General features: G+C 35.6%; 1 protein-coding gene and 1 pseudogene across 3 annotated transcripts in view; both read left to right on the forward strand.

The window, feature by feature from the left end:
• Nucleotides 1-3,419: 3,419 nt before the first annotated feature.
• Nucleotides 3,420-18,156, forward strand: part of GTPBP1 (GTP-binding protein 1) — a 270,000-nt gene continuing 255,263 nt past the window's right edge. For all 3 annotated transcript variants that reach the window (XM_090372553.1, XM_090372554.1, XM_090372557.1), the window contains exon 1: nucleotides 3,420-3,650. The gene's annotated coding sequence lies outside the window, so the exon portion shown is untranslated. The remainder of the gene's footprint in view (nucleotides 3,651-18,156) is intronic.
• LOC150086381 (cyclin-L1 pseudogene) lies at nucleotides 3,725-5,335 on the forward strand (annotated as a pseudogene).

Consider the following 18,156-nt stretch of genomic DNA (forward strand, 5'->3'; position numbering starts at 1 on the left):
CTTCCTGACGGAGACCAAAAAAAAAAAAAAAAAAAAAAATATATATATATATATATATAATAATAAAAAAAAAAAAATATATATATATATATATAAAATAAAAATAAATTACTAAAAATAAGTAAAAAGTAGTAGATTAAAAAAAAAAAGGGGAGAGAGAGAGGGGCATAGAAGAATAGAGGATTTGAGGGGGAATGAATTTGGGTGGGTTGACAGTGGAGAATAAATCCACCCTAATTGGGCAAAGTATAGGAAAGAGTGTGGGTTTAAAAAGTCACAGGGGACAGGTGCCCCTGTGTAATTGTCAATGGCATAGTGCCTGTAGATCCCGCACTGAGGTCAGTGCCAGCAATCCCGCACCTAGATCGGTGCCAGCAGTATATCCTACCCATTTCGGGTTTGCGATGACTTAAATCCCGCACTCCAAGGAGTGCCAGCATCCCGCACCTTGGATGGTGCCTGCAATGGATCCTACCCTATTAGGGTTTGCATGATTATGTCTGCGTTTTCCGGGGGAATAGAGAGTTATCCCATGCCGGTCCGGTTTAGTTCTTGGGCTCTGAGTTCTGCAATCTTAGCTCGCCTAAGAGCAAATGTTTCCTGCACGTAGGTGGTTAATGCCTTATAGGTATGTTCCTCAAACAGCAGGAACAGTAGTAAATAAAAGATACTTGGACACAATCCAGCGTAGCATTATGCTCATCATCTCTCATGCATGCAGAACAGTGAGAACGCACGCCCTCCAGGTCTTGACAGGAGTCCTCCCACTGGACCTGGAGGTGACTCGCTGCAGGCTCATGTACCACCTGTCTAAGGGAACACCCACTACCATCTATGGACTCACCCTAGAACCAAACAACAACAACCGCAAAGCAGAAAAGCATAGAATCGTGGCTCACCTGCTACAGCTGTGGCAGGACAGATGGACAGCATCAAACAAAGGCGAAGTGATGAAGAGATTCATACCACTGGTTGCTAAGACGTATCCAAAAGCGCCCCCGTGGTTTAACCCGGGGTTAAATACAACGTACTTACTAACGGGCCATGGTCCATTCAAGGCAAAATTGAACATGTTGGGTATAACGGAGGAGCTAACTTGCACTTGTGGTGAGCCTGAAACATGGCATCATATAATGCACGACTGTGAGTGCTATGAGGAACACAGAAGCGTGCTAATAACTAAAATACAGTACATACCAAAAAAAAAAAAAAAAGAACACCATCTCTTGGACACAGAAGACGACTACACGGCTTTCAGCCAATTTGCACGAGAAGTCTTCGACCGAAGAAGAACGGAAATTGCCATCCACAATGAATGAAAGTAAATTACATGCTCGAAGAAAATCGACCACCCCACAAGACTGCAAAGAGTAAGAGGAAATCAAAATGAGCGTGGAAGAAGACAACTCCGACCAAAGTGAGGCCATAAATGGATCAAAGGACCCAACAAAGATCAAGAAAATAGCAAAGTGACAAGAAACCTAGTCAGACACAGCCATAGGAACTAACCGACGAAGATGAGTATATGCAAACAAACCAAGTGACAAAAAGCCCGGACTGGACATAAATGCAGGAACTACTTGCATTATGCCATATGGCGGTCTGAATAGGACTCCCTAGTCCTATTCACCTTTAATTCCCAATCCCCAGGCAGGGGGAAGACAGTTTCCTGTTTCCCCCCTGCCACTCCCCGCTTCTCTACCTCTGGTGGGGCATGGGCCTGCCCCACTGCTTTTGGGGACACCTACTCTAATGTCCCCATACTTCCGGCTTTTCCCCCCAGTCTTTAGTCTCCCTCCCCTACTCTGTCTATACACCAGCGAACGTCCACACAATGTTAAAAATTAAAATATGTCCAAATTCAAACCGCGCACGCAAAACTCTTTCGGCTTAAACCTTTTTCAGCGATTATTTTATTTTTTTATTTAATTTTTAGCCACTGAAATCTCAGGAAACTAGGTGGCAGGGCCTGCCAGAGTAAAATATCAACTACTGGGTACCTGGTCTGCCTCCACGAGGCTAAGTGTGAACAACGTTGGGCCCCAGCAGGGGTCTAGCGGCTAAATTGCCAGAAGAACAACAATACACAACACTACACTTACAACATCCATACACTTTTAAATCTCTGGCCTTTACAGTGAACTGTTACACCTACAATGAAAGCAACGCGGAGTTGGGGGAAACCTCCGGTGCCGCTAGACACGAATACATTTTACACTTTTTTTTCTCTCTCTCTCTCTCTCTCTCTCTCTTGCCTGTAGGTTTGTAGTTAAAGGCTAATTTTGGGATCTGGTCTGGGTTCATTCTTTCTATGTGGCTGATCCATTTTTCCTGATACTGTTCGTTTCGTTTTATGTCATTTACTATGTTATCTACTTTTAATTTCTCGAGGATATCTAAATTTCTTTGGTGGTCGAGTCTTGTAAAGCCTAATAATGGTCTTAAAAATCTCATTTGTGCTGCTTCTAGTTTGTGTGCATATTTCTTATTTATGACTCAAGTCTCACAGCTGTAGAAGAGGGCTGGTTTGAAGTGATGTCGCGCAGTCGTAATTTTGTTTCAGTTGTCATTTGTTTTCCGAAGTGGCGTTTAATCGTTCCATTCATTTTATTATATTTTTGTAGTTTAGTGTGGATGTCTTTCCCTTAGTTTGATATTAAATTTCCCATATAGGTGAAGTCAGATATTTGTTCTATTATTTTATCGTCAATAACAATTTTGACTCTTTGTATATTTTTTCCACATAATCCCATTGATTTTGTTTTTGAGTTGGAGATTTTCATCTCGTACCTTTTTACCTATTTTATTAAGTTCATTTGCTGCTATCTGTAGTTCATCTTCGGATTTTGCAATTATAACTTGATGATCAGCATATTAACCCCAGGGGCTCACATCTGGTGAGTATTGGCTTGGCACACCCAGGGTCCTGAGTTGGATATAATCATTCTTCTCTTTCTTGGTGATTTCCTTCTCTCTCAGGGTAACTCAGAATTTTTTTTTTTCCCCTGGTGCAGCAAAAGCCACAGACTTCCTTGCACCATATGGCTAATAATGATAATGATAATATAATGTAGTTTGGATTTTATTCATAAATCTAATTAATATTAAATTTTTAATTTGTTAATAAATAAATTCGTAATTGCTTTTATTTAATAATAATAATTATTATTTAATTTTGTTCCTGAAATATAGAATGATTAAATGTATTTTGCGCATTCATTTCTTCAAGGCTTTCATTTTGCCCCCGATAACATGAGATGTTAACCTTACTCATCTGATATGCCACAGGGCTGAAAATCTTACGAGAGTTCCAACGAGAACTTCGAGGAATATTACGTTTGAGAGTAGAAATTGCTGTGTATCGTTCTTGAAGGAATTCTGGGAATCGTGATGACGTCATTAGCCATTTTGTTCTACCTTCGTGTGGTGACATTAAGTGCTGAATTTCAAAAAAATATATATAAAAGAAGAAGCTGATATTTTAGTGTTTCAGACAGTCTGTCTTGTGTTTTTAAAGTATGTGAGTACATTTTCGATGTACATACCGTTGAAATTTCCAAAGAATTTCGTTGGAGTTTGAAGTTATGCTGCCAACAGGATATTCCGGAGTTCTCCATATCTGAATTGGGCTAACTCAAGTTTAATGATATGTAAGTCTCATTTTATTGTATATTTGCAATTATTGCCAGTGATTATAATTATCTCGCTATATGTATGTCTAATTTAGCATATTTAATTGTTTTGTTGCGATCGCTGTTACCGGTTGTCCTGCATAGTACTCAGCAGCTTTGTCATCGTGAGCAGGCAGCACTTAGGGAATATGGCGGGTGTCGAGCCTGTCGCAAACGGTTTATATAATAAGAAAGCAGAGTACGGAAGAGTTGCATTAACTTTAGCCCATTGTTTACTGCCACGTGAGAAACTGTCACCGACACCCTCATTTTTGGACGGTATAGATAACGAACTCGAGTCAGATTTGAGGATATACGGATGTGAATTAATACAGACTTCAGGTGTTCTTCTTCGACTACCCCAAGTCGCTATGGCAACAGGCCAAGTGTTATATCAGAGATTTTATTATTCAAAATCTTTCATAAGGTACGATATGGAAACTGTTGCTATGGCATGTGTAATACTCGCATCGAAATTGGAAGAATCGCCTCGAAAGATACGAGACGTAATTAATGTTTTTCATCATATAAAACAAGTCAAACGAGGGAAGACGATATCACCACTCGTCTTGGACCAGAACTATGTACTTCTTAAAAGTCAGGTAATCAAAGCAGAGAGGCAGGTTTTGAAACAGCTGGGATTTTGTGTACATATGAAGCATCCCCATAAGATAATTGTGACATTGTTGGAGGTGCTGCAGTGCAAAAATCAGAGGTTGACACAGACTGCTTGGAATTATATGAATGACAGTTTAAGAACTGATGTTTTTGTGCGTTATTATCCAGAAACAATTGCTTGTGCATGCATATATCTGAGTGCCAATTTATTAAATATTCCTTTGCCTAGTAAGCCCCAATGGTATCTTGTGTTTGGTTCCAGGGAAAAGGATATCGAAACTGTGTGCACCAAAATTTTATCTTTGTATTCCAGAAAAAAGATTGATCCAGAAAAACTTGAAAAGTCTGTTGAAGAACTGAAAGTTGCATATCAGGAAACTAGACGAAAGGCAAAGGAAGCATCTGGAATGATGCCTCCATTGAAGAGTAATGGTGACTTTTCCCCAAATTTAAAAGTTAAATCTGCACTGAAGCAGGATGAAATTGAAAAATGTCAAAGTGATAAGCCTAAAGATGTGGCTGTGCATGAATTGAAGAAAAGAAAAAGTTCTCCTGACCAGATTGTGTACCATTCAGCAGAAAAACGGACTAAGTTATATTCTTCAGACAGTTCGGGTGCAAGTTCATCCTCATCCTCAAAGTATAAGATGAGGTCTCATTCTAGAAACCATAGAGAACTAGAATTATATTCATCACATATAGCTTATAAAAAGTATAAAATGCATTCCTATAAGAAAAGATCTCGTAGCCATAGCCCATCTCCTAGAAGATACAGGAGGAGTCACAGCAGGTCCAGCAGTGGCTCTTCTCGAAGTCAAAAAGGCCAAAGTCATAGCAGGTCTTCTAGTTATTCTCCTCCAGTTCATAAACATAAAAGAAGTAAGAATAGCAAGATTAGAGGGAGTCATTTATCCAAAAAACACCATAGCAGGAAAAAGAAAAACAAAACAAGAAGTCGGAAAGCTTACTCATGATGTAGGATAAACTGTATATTATGAAAATTTTAAGGCCTGTGATATGAACTTAAAGACAATATAATGCCATTTCAGACTGAATTAGAACTTTTAAGAACTGTATATTATATACATAACATTCATACACACACACATATATATATATTATATATGTACACACACGTATATACATATATATATATATATATATAAAAGTTAATATGTACAAAACATTACTGTATAGTTGTATTGGACCCTTTAAACAAAAGTTTTGCATTTGATTTATGAAAATAATGTCATTTCATTATTTGCACAATTATTCTGAAAAGCATTTGTAAATATAAGTTTTTCAGATTGTATAGCTCTGATCAGCTAGGATGGTGGAAATTATTTGTTAAACAAATAAATTTCAGGACAATATTAATTAGATGACTGTTTTTTATTTAAAATATGAATATTGAGAAATATTAAATATTTATTGTATACAGTTTTAAGGAACTCAGATTATTTATATTAAAATAGTTTTGATTTAAAACCTTATAATGTGAACATGACTTGTCTTGATATCACTTAATTCAACTTAATTTTGAATTTGCATGTGAATGGCTCTGTTTCACTGTGCTTTATAAAAAAGCTAACTGAAATAATTTTATTTCAAATTTTGTGAATGAATATTAGTTTAGAAATAATGTTAAAGTTGAATAATTATTTCATATCACAAACAGGAAGAACTTTGTTTTATCCCATTAAAATAATATAATTTCTGAACCATATTTCTCAATATGATGTTTTCTGATGATGATGATGGTTTGACATTGTCCAAGTAATTAAAGTTTTTTCTTATAAAATTTGAAGAGTTGTTAATTGCAAATAGTGACATTTCTTTCTTTTTGAATATACTTTTTTATTTTTAAATAAATATAAATTTATTTAAAAAAAAACACAAAATACCCATAGAAATTAAAATTCAGTGAAGTATAAAATTTTTAAAGTTCAGGGAACTATCAGGCAAAAATATATTTTAACACAAACATTTTGAAGTCATAACATCCATTTTTCTTTTTTAACCTTACCATATACTGACCAAATCTTATTGATAAATTTAATAGACTATCTGGAGATTTTGATTCATGCATATGAAGATTTTTTAAGGTTTATTATAATTTTATATCTTTAGTATTACCAACCTTCATAGAAATGTTAACAATTTTGAGAAGACATGAATTTCACCGGAAGTGATTGCAGTTACAAGTGATAGAAGGAATCGTGAATCATTTTGTTAGGAAAAAGGGTCTGGACACTTATGTTTGCAAAATTGCGGTAGTTATTTTTGCTCAATTTTAAAAATCCCACAACACTGTTGTGGGATTTGCTAGTATGACTGTTACAAAGCATCATCAGACCATATCAATAGCCACACATTGTGTGGCTGTTGATATGGTCTGATGATGCTTTGCAGTCCACTTGAATGGGGCATACTGGCAGTAGTATGTGGATGATATCATGTAATAAGTCCATTATATATATAAAATGGCATTTGCTAGTTAATCTTTGGAGGATTTTATTCTTAAGATCAAATCAGAGAAATACAAAAAATGGTACCACAATAGGATTAAAAAATATATTCAAATGTAGCTTTATGAATAAATACTAATGCTATTTATACTCTATTTTATCTAAGAAAAATGCTGGTGCACCGACACTGAGCATGAAATTTCAGAAGCTATTCATTGGTAAAGTGTGTGATAAAGATGTGCGGGGAAACCTTTTTTCTCACATGTGGCAATACATCTTCTAAATCAGGATATATGTTAATGAATAGAGGAGGATGCTTCCATGTGAATGCTCAAGTTTTATTGTTCTGCTTGCAGAGTGGATGTTTAGATTTGATAGGGGAAAGAAATACCACCAGTTCTGTGGAAGTTTAGATTCTCTGTGAGGTCAAGATGGAAGATTTTATAAAAGAATGGCTCTTAATAAAATATATTTTAATAATTATATACGTACGTGACTTTATACAATGTGTGATGAGCAGGAAAACATTCTGGGCTCCAGTCTATTTCAAGCTCTGTTTCTGTGTTAACTTTTAGCAACCATTTTCAGTGATAGAAGCAATTCAGATTTGGAGCACCCAAATTCTGTTTCTGCCTTATTGCTTCATGAATTGGCTTTGAACTGCATATCATACGAAGAAGTCTAATACGATCAGAGTAGTTGTTATGCCAAGTAAACCCCTAAACAAATTTGTCCGAAGTGAAATAAAAAAAAAATCATATGTGATCAAAGTAATGGGATTCCCTCTTAAAGCTATTTATATATATTTTTTCTTGAGATTAGCATACCACAACGCTATTGATCACAAGGATTGTAACAGCGTTTCAGTCATCTCTATATACAGGGTGTCTCAAAAATATTGGTACAAACGTTTAGGGGAGGTAGGTAACATCTAAAGGAATGTGAATCGCATAGGAACCCATAACCGGAAGCATCACAGGAAAGTAATAGCAGAGGCAGAAGAAGCAGAAATGACACAAGACAGTAATTAGTGGCAAACATTTATTTGACATAATATTAACAACGGAGTATGAGATGGATGCATTTCATGATGTTACAACAGATGCTCGAAGGTTTCACCATGAGACGCGATGCATGTGAAACCGACGCAGCATGGATTGGCGGACACGGTCAAACACACCTGGAGTTTCTTTGACAGTAGCAGCAGCAGCGCAGACGAGTCTCGCCACGAGATCCATTTCCATCTCCACAGGCGATTCATACACAATAGATTTGAGGGTCCCCCCACAGAAAGAAATCAGGTGAATGTGGGGGCCAGGCACCACAGCCAATCCATCAATGCCCAAAACGCCTGTTCAAATGGTCATGAACACACCTTCCATAATGGGCAGTTGCCCCATCATGTTGAAACCAAATGTTGCGTCTCACATTTGCTGGAACATCGTGAAGTAACCCTGGTAGAACTTGTTCAAGAAAGGTCTAATATTTAGCAGAGTTCTTGCGGGATGGTAACAGGTATGGCCGACTAAGCAGTCGCCGACCATACCTGCCCACACCTTTATTGCGAAGCGATGTTGTGCCACATGGGGGGCGCACACCGTGTGGGTTGTCATGAGCCCACACACGAGAATTGTGCTGATTGAATAAGCCTCATCCGTGAATAAAACATAGGCTGGAAAATTCAAGTCTTGAACACTTTCTTGGAGAAACCACTGCGCAAAAGCCACATGTGCAGGATGATCTTGGGGGAGCAGTAACTGAACCCTTTGGAGATGAAAGGGGTGTAAGGAATTGCCATGCCAGACATGCTGTACACTGCAACGAGACACTCCTAAGGCAGAGGCAACGGCACGTGTGCTGGTAGTAGGATTATTCTGGATGGCATTGAACACGCTTTCTTCCATGATGGGAGTTCGCGTCGAACGTGGTCTGCTCGCACTACTCCTGTTACCTCTAAATGACCCATAATCACACAAATTTTGATGCACATGCACAAATGAATGGTGGTCCGGTATATGTCTGTCTGGGAAGCGTTCCCCATAAATTCATTGAGCGGCTCGTGCATTGCCCTCTGCTAATCCATACACTAGGTGCATGTCTGCCAGCTCGCAGTTCATATATCGATGCATGCTGTTCATGCAGCGACTACTGCTTGAATGAGTAAACCAGAAATTTTCCCTCTCGTGAACTGATGAACAGTGCCGTCTACAGATGTTTCCGGTTATGGGTTCCTATGCGATTCACATTCCTTTAGATGTTATCTATCTCTCCTAAACGTTTGTAACAATATTTTTGAGACACCCTGTATGTGTTTATGGGATGAATAAATCCAAAGAAATCTGCAAAGAGAGAGTGTGAAGGAACTTTTACCCCTGCTTTTTTTTTTTTTTTTTTTTTTTTTTTTATTTATTTCAGCTGATTTTAAATCAACTGCAATAAATAAAAAAAATTGGTGCAATGAGCTGTGATCAGCTTACTAAAACATTCCTTCTTATTCCAGTTTACCTAAAGAAAGTGACCTCCCCATTCAAATGACCATTTTTAATACTCCAGTATAGCTTCAGGGTTGTCGGAGAAGTTAGCTTCATTGTAACAGTTTTTGGTAGCTAATATGCCAGCACTGTGGTTTATATAAAGTGGGTCTGCTTCTGTTGTGATATTCATTGTTTAATTTCCTTCAGAATATCAAGTTTTTTAAAGATAAGTTTAACTAGTTTTTGAGTAATCATCTGTTCAAAGGTTGTTAGCCTAGCAGTTGCATCCAGTTGGGTTGTAAATGCCAAACATAATTACTTTTAAATCATCTATTATATGTATATATTTGATTATGGGAAGGTTGGCGAGAAATATCTATTTGCAGATGTTGTTTTAAGCATATACAAAGATGGGGTAATATGGTTGCATTATATATGTCTTTACATGCAACTGCATTACAAATGATATAAATTATAATATCTTAATGTTTTAAATAACCACTTTTGCTTAAATTATAATATTTTATTTTATTTTTCAGTTATTTATGCTATTGTTGACGAAAATATAATTTAATTGAAAGACTCAGTTGTGTTGTGTGCTTATATATAGATTGAGGATGTGAAAATCGGTCTGTACAATCATTTAGGTAACAAATGCTTATTTAAAAGAATTTATTGCATATGAATGTAATCTCCATAGTTTGCAGTCTTGCAGTGTTCAAAATGAGTAACGTGAAATAACTTCTGTTTTCAAGTCAGACAGTGTTTCACATTTGCCATGAAATCACGATTATTATAGTGAAACTGGCTTTTTATATTCCGAAAACTTACTAGGGATAAACACAGCTGGTTTGCATGCAGATAAACATCTTCATGCAAATATAATCTTTATATAAAGAGCATTAACCCTTCAAAATAGTGAGGCAGTGCGAGATTCCGTAGCTGATTATTGTGGCGTCTCATGCTATTTGCCTTTGAGAATATAGGTTAAACGTATTGATCTGTATCTCACATAGAAATTGTGCCTTCAGTTGGTAAAACTTATTCCTGATATGGAAATGTTCCATCTTTTCTAGTGAATTTGAATGCCTTTAACCCAGAATTTGAAGGCATTAATTATGCTTGATAATATGTGGGCATGAATTTTTATCAAACTGAATGAAGCGAATTCACTTTTTCTGTGTGATACCCAAAAATTTTATTTTTAGATGAAGAAATAAAAAGGAAGAATGAGTTTTTAAGAGTTCTACCATATCTAGTAAATATTTAAATCCCGTATGGCTGTTAAATACTAGAGAATTAGTGAAAATTTTAGTTACTATATAGTATCAGGAATTATCAGTTACATCTTTAAAATAATTTTTTTTTTTTTTATTTTCAAGAAAGTGCAATTCTGATAACTAGTAAAAGATGAAGTCTCTCTCTCTCTCTCTCTCTCTCTCTTTATATATATATATATATATATATATATAAGTGAATTAATCTTAATAATGTAGTACCTTATTTAAAAAAAAAATTGATTTTGTTAACCAAAGCACTAAGATTTTATATAATTGGTAAAACTGTTATTCAGACAAAGAAGCAGGACACATATGTACGAGGCATTTAATTTTTTGATTATTTCTTTCCTCAAAACTACCACCTCAAAGCAGAGGAATGATAGTATTTTAATTTATATATTTAGTAATATTATTAATTTTAGGTATTTTACGTTTTAACATTAGTTTAAACATTGGCAAATATGTTGGTACTAAATTGTGCCTTCAGGTACACATTGTTAGTCAACACCATATAACCTGCCTATATTGCAACTCATCTGTTCTCACATAATTTCTGATCCCATATCACAGTAGTTTTCAACCAGGGTGCCGCAACAACATTTTAGGGGTTCCGTGTCATTTGGGTTTAAGTTACTGAAACTTTTTATTTTATTTTTTTTTATTTATATATTTATTTCATTATAAAAAGGTGTATGGTATCCATCGTACCATATCTTTTTAATTTTGTGATGATTTATAATTGATCTTTATTTAGTAGCTATATAAAGAATAAAATTATTATATATGTATGTATAATTTCTATTATGAATTGTAATTTTATTTGTAATTATATTATAATAATAACTATCATATAACATATATATACACATACACACACTGCCCTACCATTAATATCCAGACACCTGACTTTAGATAAAAAAAAAAAAAAGAGCTTTTGTGTCATTTAATATTTTGTGCTGAAACCTTTTGCTTTTATGACGGCCTTCAATCTTCGCGGCATACTCTCAACCAGCTTTTTATAAATGTCAAGTGATATGTTACTCCACTCGGCCTTTGACACAGCCACCAGTTCGGCCTTGGACCATCGAGTACATCCCAAAGATGCTCGATAGGGTTCAGATCAGCATTCTGGGCTGGCCAATCCAACTTTTCCACACCCATGTCCTCAAACCACTCTGTTATGATCTGAGCAGTATGGCATGGCATGTTGTCTAGCAGATACAATGGCAAATAGCCTTCTCTGAAATATTGCCATAATGTTGGAAGTGCATGGTTGTCCTGGTATTGCACAGTATTCATGGTTTTGTTGATAACGACCAATGGGCCCAAGCCATGAAAGGAGTCCCTTATCTGTTATTTTTATAAATGTAAAAAAATGTAATGCTTTATGTAGTACATACCTAAAACTTTAAAATAAACTAATCTAAAAGGGTCTTCATATTTAAAAATGATTGTGTTTTATGGATTTTTGAGATTTATGCATAGGTAATGTAATATATTTTTCAACTACCAGGGATACATCACACGTTTTATATTTAATGACCTTTCTTTTCAAAACATTTCCCCCTCCCCACATACAACACAGCAGTTACGCTTGTTCTTACTAATAATTTATACAGTTTGTGCACAATTTTAAAGTAATATTGTGTATGACTTCATGGTTTTTCACATTCAAAGCTTTGTTAATTGAAGTGGACATCAGGATGAATGGTCACTACAGGTATGCAGTATACAGGGTTTTCAAAAGTATGTGTAAAATATTCTGGGACATATTCTAGCACAGCGTTTCTCAAACTGTGTTTCGTGGAACACTAGTGTTCCGTGAGATGTGAACAAGTATTCAGCAAAAAATCAATAATTAAAAAAAAAATAATAAAATAAATAAATTTTGCATATTTGTAGCATATGCCACTTTTGTATCATTATAATATTTAACAATTTTTTTTCAGTTATTAATATACTGGCATAGACTAATAATCAAATAGACCACAGAACACTTTATTTTGGCAGGCTTTGCATAGCGAAGTGTGCGTAGAATAATGACACCTACAAAAAAGTAGCAATGTGGTGATCTAGTATGCCATTCATATGCGATTTAACCTGGAATACACGGGTTGAATGAGAGGAGAAAGTGAACCAATATCATAACTAAACTCACTTCCTTGTATAAAATTTTTTTTTTTATATAATTATTAGTATTTCAAAATATTATTATTAAAATATGTGATCGTGGATTGGTTGTTAAAAAATGAGAAGCAAAGTACTTCTAGTAGTGCAACTGTGGGCGATGAAAACGAACACAATATTGTCACACTTCAAAGTGAGAATGAACAATCGCAGCCTTTTGTTTCCCAAAAATCTGAAGTGAAAAAACAGGAACCAACTAATAAAAGACCAAAACGAAATTATAATGACAGTTATTTGAATTTTGGCTTACGTGTGTAGGCACCTCCGTAGCCACCGGGGTTCAAGCCCGTCGCCACCAAATACGGAGGATGCGGAAAGGTCAGGGGAATGACCACCCATATCCCGGAGCAATATGGCCTTAGTTGCTAATGCTCCTAAAAACCAAATAACTAACTAACTAAGCTTACATGTGTTGGAAATAAAGATGCTACTGATGCACGGTGTGTCGTATGTAATAAAATATTAGCAAACAGTTCTTTGGTTCCCGCTAAACTTGTGTTCCAAGAATATGTTGAGATGAAAAGTGTTCTGTGACTAAAAAAAGTTTGGGAAACACTGTTCTAGCATTTGAAATAAGAAAAGAGAAACTCATACAAACATTTGTCCAAATCTCAACTGTTATGGAACTATGCAGGCCTTGAAATTGAAAATTTTATGGAGTGGAATGCTCTTCAGGAACAGAGGAGTTAGTGTGTATATATGTGATATTACCAGTACGTATGATGAAGTGGAACTGCTTTCTCATCCATTTTGAGCCTTGAATTTTTTTTTTTTTTTTGTTTTTTTTTAATTGAACTTTATCCTTTATCTTACCTTTTGTGATTTTTCATCTAAATCTACATTTTGCTTTGTGGTACGTTGCTGGAATACATTCAGAGTTCAGGTTTGAGTAAAGGCATAGAATTTCATTACATATAACAATTACTATTTTGTAATCTCCTTTAAAAGATGGGCTGTTCTTGGATTTAATTTGGCACCCCATGTAGTTTGCTATTAAATGATAAGGTTAGAATTTTTATTGCTTATATATGCAGGTGATATTTTATGTGAATGAAAAATCAATTTTGCTCTTTTTTTGTAGAAATTTACTGAAGATAACTAACTTCAGACAAATTATTTGTATGTATTAGGATTTCTTTTATTTTGAAATTGCTACCACAATTGAAATTTTCTTTGGGTCTTGTTTTTCATATTTTGTGTATAGATTAAAAAAAAGTACACAGACTGTTAAATTGGGATTTCTTATTTTACAAAAAAGCAGCATATAATCATATCTAGATTTGTTGATTGTTTATTGAATCTTTATCTTTAAAAGGTTATTTTATGGTGCAGTGTATGAGCTATTTGGTCCCTTGTTGTGGTCCTTTTTGTATAGTTTCTAATAGCTATATATTTATAGTTTTTTCTAAATGACCAAATGTTTAATGATAGATATATTTCAAATAATGCCAAGTTATTTCATTTATTTGATTTGGTGATATTTACTTAATTTGTATTTTGAAACTTAATTATTTTTAAAAATAAATTAGCAAGGCATCTTAATTTTTTTCCCATTCATTGAGAATGTTCATCATGTGTTTGATATATCCTAAAGCAAAGAAATTTAGGCTTGTGGAGTGGCAATTTAAAATTTTTCCAGTTCCATGGATCACCAGAAAGAAGGTGTAGACCAGTGGTTGGAAAATATTTCTAGAGAGTGATTGAACAAACAACTTTTCATTGACTTAATTTATTATTGTTAAACCAGATAATGTAAGTTTGGGATCACAGGTACAAATGGGTTATTAGCCAATTTTGGAAGGAAATCTGATAAATGCGATATATGGATCATCCTGAGGTCTAGAGTAGCGGTGTTTTGATACTGCATTATTACGGGTTTCATTAGCATTAGTAGAGGCATATGATGCAAGAAAGCAAGCTTATTCAGCATCAGCCAAAAAAAAAAAAAAAAAACACACACCACTCCCATTTCACCCCTCCGTTCGTTCGAAATACCTGTCCAGTTGAGCTTTAAATTTGTTTAGGCTATCAACTTCAACAACAAGTGATGGAAGTCGGTTCCACCAACCAACCACCCGCTGGCCAAAGGCAAATTTCCGCACATCTATCCGACATCCGTCCTTCCTCAGTTTGAATTTATGCCCTCTGAGGTGATTATTCTGAGCAAGATGAAGAATCCCATTGGCATTGAGCATGCTCAAACCATTCAAAGCCTTATACACCTCTATCAGATCACCTCGCCGGTGCCTAGTCTCCAGACTCTGTAATTTGCAAAACTTAAGCCTTTCTTCGTAAGAGCAACCCTTTATTCCATTCACTAATCTTGTTGCCCTTCTCTGTACCCGTTCCAGCAGCTCTACATCCTTCTTGAAATGAGGCCTCCAGACCTGTATACAGTACTCAAGATGTGGCCTAACCATTGCCTTATACAAGGGAATAATCACCCTGCTAGAAAAATTCCTGTATATCATTGACAAGACACCATGAGCTACTCTTGCAGCTCGTCTGCACTGCTCAGAGAACTTCATATCTGCCTGCACAATTACCCCAGGTCCTTTTCATTCTCCACCACTGTCAGTGTAGTACCGCAGAGTTGATACGTTGCTCTGGGGTTACTGTTACCCATATGTAGTACTTTACATTTGTTAATGTTAAACTTCATTTGCCACCTCTCAGCCCATCTGTTCAACCTTTCCAGATCCTGTTGCAGCAGCATAGCGTCAGTAGCGTCCTTAACAACCCTGCCAACCTTTGTATCATCTGCAAACTTGGACATTAAACTTGATATCCCATCATCAATATCATTCATAAACACCGAAAACAACAACGGACCCAACACTGAACCCTGAGGAACTCCACTAATAACATTAGTCCACGTTGAGCAGTGTCCATTGATTACCACTCTCTGTCTTCTGCCACTCAACCATCCCCTTATCCATAGCAGCAATTTGCCTCCAATGCCACACTGCTCCAATTTGTGCAGCAGTCTTCCATGTGCAACAGTATCAAAAGCCTTTCTAAGATCCAAATATATAATATCCAAGTTATTCCCTGCATCCAGTTCTTTTGTGACTATATCATAGTATCCAATCAAATTGGTCAGGCAAGACCTGCCCTTAACAAAACCATGCTGCGTCTGAGCTATAAGCTTAGTTGCGTCTGAGCTTAGTTGCAGCATTTTTTTTTTTGGGCCAATGTGTTGCCTTCTTTCTTGCAATGCACCAAAGAACATCAATATTATGCATTGTTGTAGGTTCTTAACTTAGATTAGTTTGGACTCATACTTTTTATGTGACCAAAGACGGGCCCAACATAGCTGAGTAGTCAGTCACAAGGGTACAGAAGTACACATGCATTGAGTGGGCTGTGGTTCAAGCCGCATGACTGCTAAATATGGTTAAAATGCTTGTATTCATTGTCAAAATAATGTAAACTCCTCTGAACTAGTGTTCATGCTGGAGTATGAACAAGAACTTTTTTTTTTTAATAAACCAAGTATGCAGTCAACATTCCTTATGATGGTATGTAGGCATGAAATGCATTGGTCAAGTACTTCAGAATATTGATTTTGTAGCCTGATTATTGACTAGGGATTTCATACTGATTTTGATATTAATTATGGATTTTGTAATATGTTTTTATAAACATTTCTTTATAAAACTTTTTTTTTTTTTTTTTTTTTAAGGATTAATGATGACTATACTGCCATTTGTTGAAACTAACTGCAAACCCTATAATATATTGAATTGTTGGTTCTTATCAGTTTTACAATATCATTTGCATTATTAGGACACAAACAATAATGCATAATGATTTCAGCAGCTACAAATGTATCTCGCATATCCTCCCTAATTACTGGTAGTTTACCATCATTATGTCAAAGCAAATTCAAACAGCCATATATAGGTGGCTTGTGGGAAAAAAAAATGATGTCCTTGAACCAGTCTCAACACTGCACATGTAGAATGATAAAGAAAATGGGTTATCTTTAATAGTTATGAGGTTTTTTTGTTGTATAGACTGTACAAGTCAGTTATCTGCTTTATGAAATAATTATCGTTAACTTGAAGCTTTATATTTTACCTAATTCGTGTAAATTACCATTAATTATTTATATAAAATGATGTTTGCAGGCCGGTGCTGGATAGTCTACCGGACTGAACCTTATTAGTAACTCTCTAGGAAGCATCCAAATCATCTGGTATATAACCTCACTGCCTCTACTTTGCCAGAGATGGAAGCATTCTGAGTGTGTAGTGGGGGGGGGGATTGTTGAGGCTACATTATGAGTTTGGTATATTCTTAATGTGTGTACCCCATATTCAGAAATTTCATTACCTCATAACATGTTCCCTTCACTTGCTTTTACTATACTGAATAATCCAAAATAGCCAAACTAACAGAACAAACTTATCTGCAAAAAAAGATCTAAACGTACCAAACATTTCCTTGTTTATTTCGTAAATATGTCATCTCGGTTCCAGTCTTAGTGATCATTTATGCTGTCTGCTGAGCCCCACTTACTCTTTCTGACAGATTCCCAATTATCAGTTGTCCTTATTGTTCACTGTACAATTCCTTTTGCTTCAAAGGTTGTGCATGTCTGCTCTGATATTCCCTGTCAGAGACTTAGCAATTTGGATGCTTCTCTTTTTGATCTTTTGTGATCAAAAAGAACTAAAAAGAAAAAAAAACTAACTCAAAATCTCTCCTCCCATTTGTCAGATTCATCTGTTGCTCTATTGTTCACCCAACTCTACTAATCACTTGGAACTCTGACTTTCTTTGAAACTCTCTCCAGCCCAACTATGCATTATATAATCGGCGCCTCCGTAGCCAGGTGGGAAGGAGCAGCACTGCATAGCACACGCTTCTTGATTAGACCGGGGTTCGAGCCCGTCACCACCAAATACGGAGGATGCGGAAAGGTCAAGGAATGACTACCGCATATCCCGGAGCAATGTGGCTTTAGTTGCTAATGCTCCTAAAAAAACCAAAATAGCATTATATAAATTCAAAATTTCTTAATTTCTATTATATTTTTTTATAATCCTAAATTCAATTATTTGTTATATAACTTCAATTGATTTTGCCATAGTGCATATCGATCATTACAGGAACAGAGAACCTCTTATTGTTGTTGTTTTTCAATTTGGGTGGTTGACTTTGGAAGAAGTCACCCAAATTGTAGGTATACAGTGATAAGTTTTTGTTTATGTAATATATTTTATCTATGCATTCTCCATAGATTTATCTAGATATGGCTTTTACGATAATCTTTCCCATAAACTAATACATATATTTAACATAATAATGCGGTGTATATATATGTATTACATTATGGACATTGTGTATCTGTTGTCACTGCAATGACACTAGCCCATAAATTCTGTATAATGATGATTATCAACATACTATATAACTCATATATATATATGTGTGTGTGTGTGTGTGTGTG

This window comes from Mastigoproctus giganteus, chromosome 4 (genome assembly GCF_048544385.1).
Source record: "Mastigoproctus giganteus isolate SK-2022 chromosome 4, ASM4854438v1, whole genome shotgun sequence".
In the NCBI taxonomy this organism is placed as follows: domain Eukaryota; kingdom Metazoa; phylum Arthropoda; class Arachnida; order Uropygi; family Thelyphonidae; genus Mastigoproctus; species Mastigoproctus giganteus.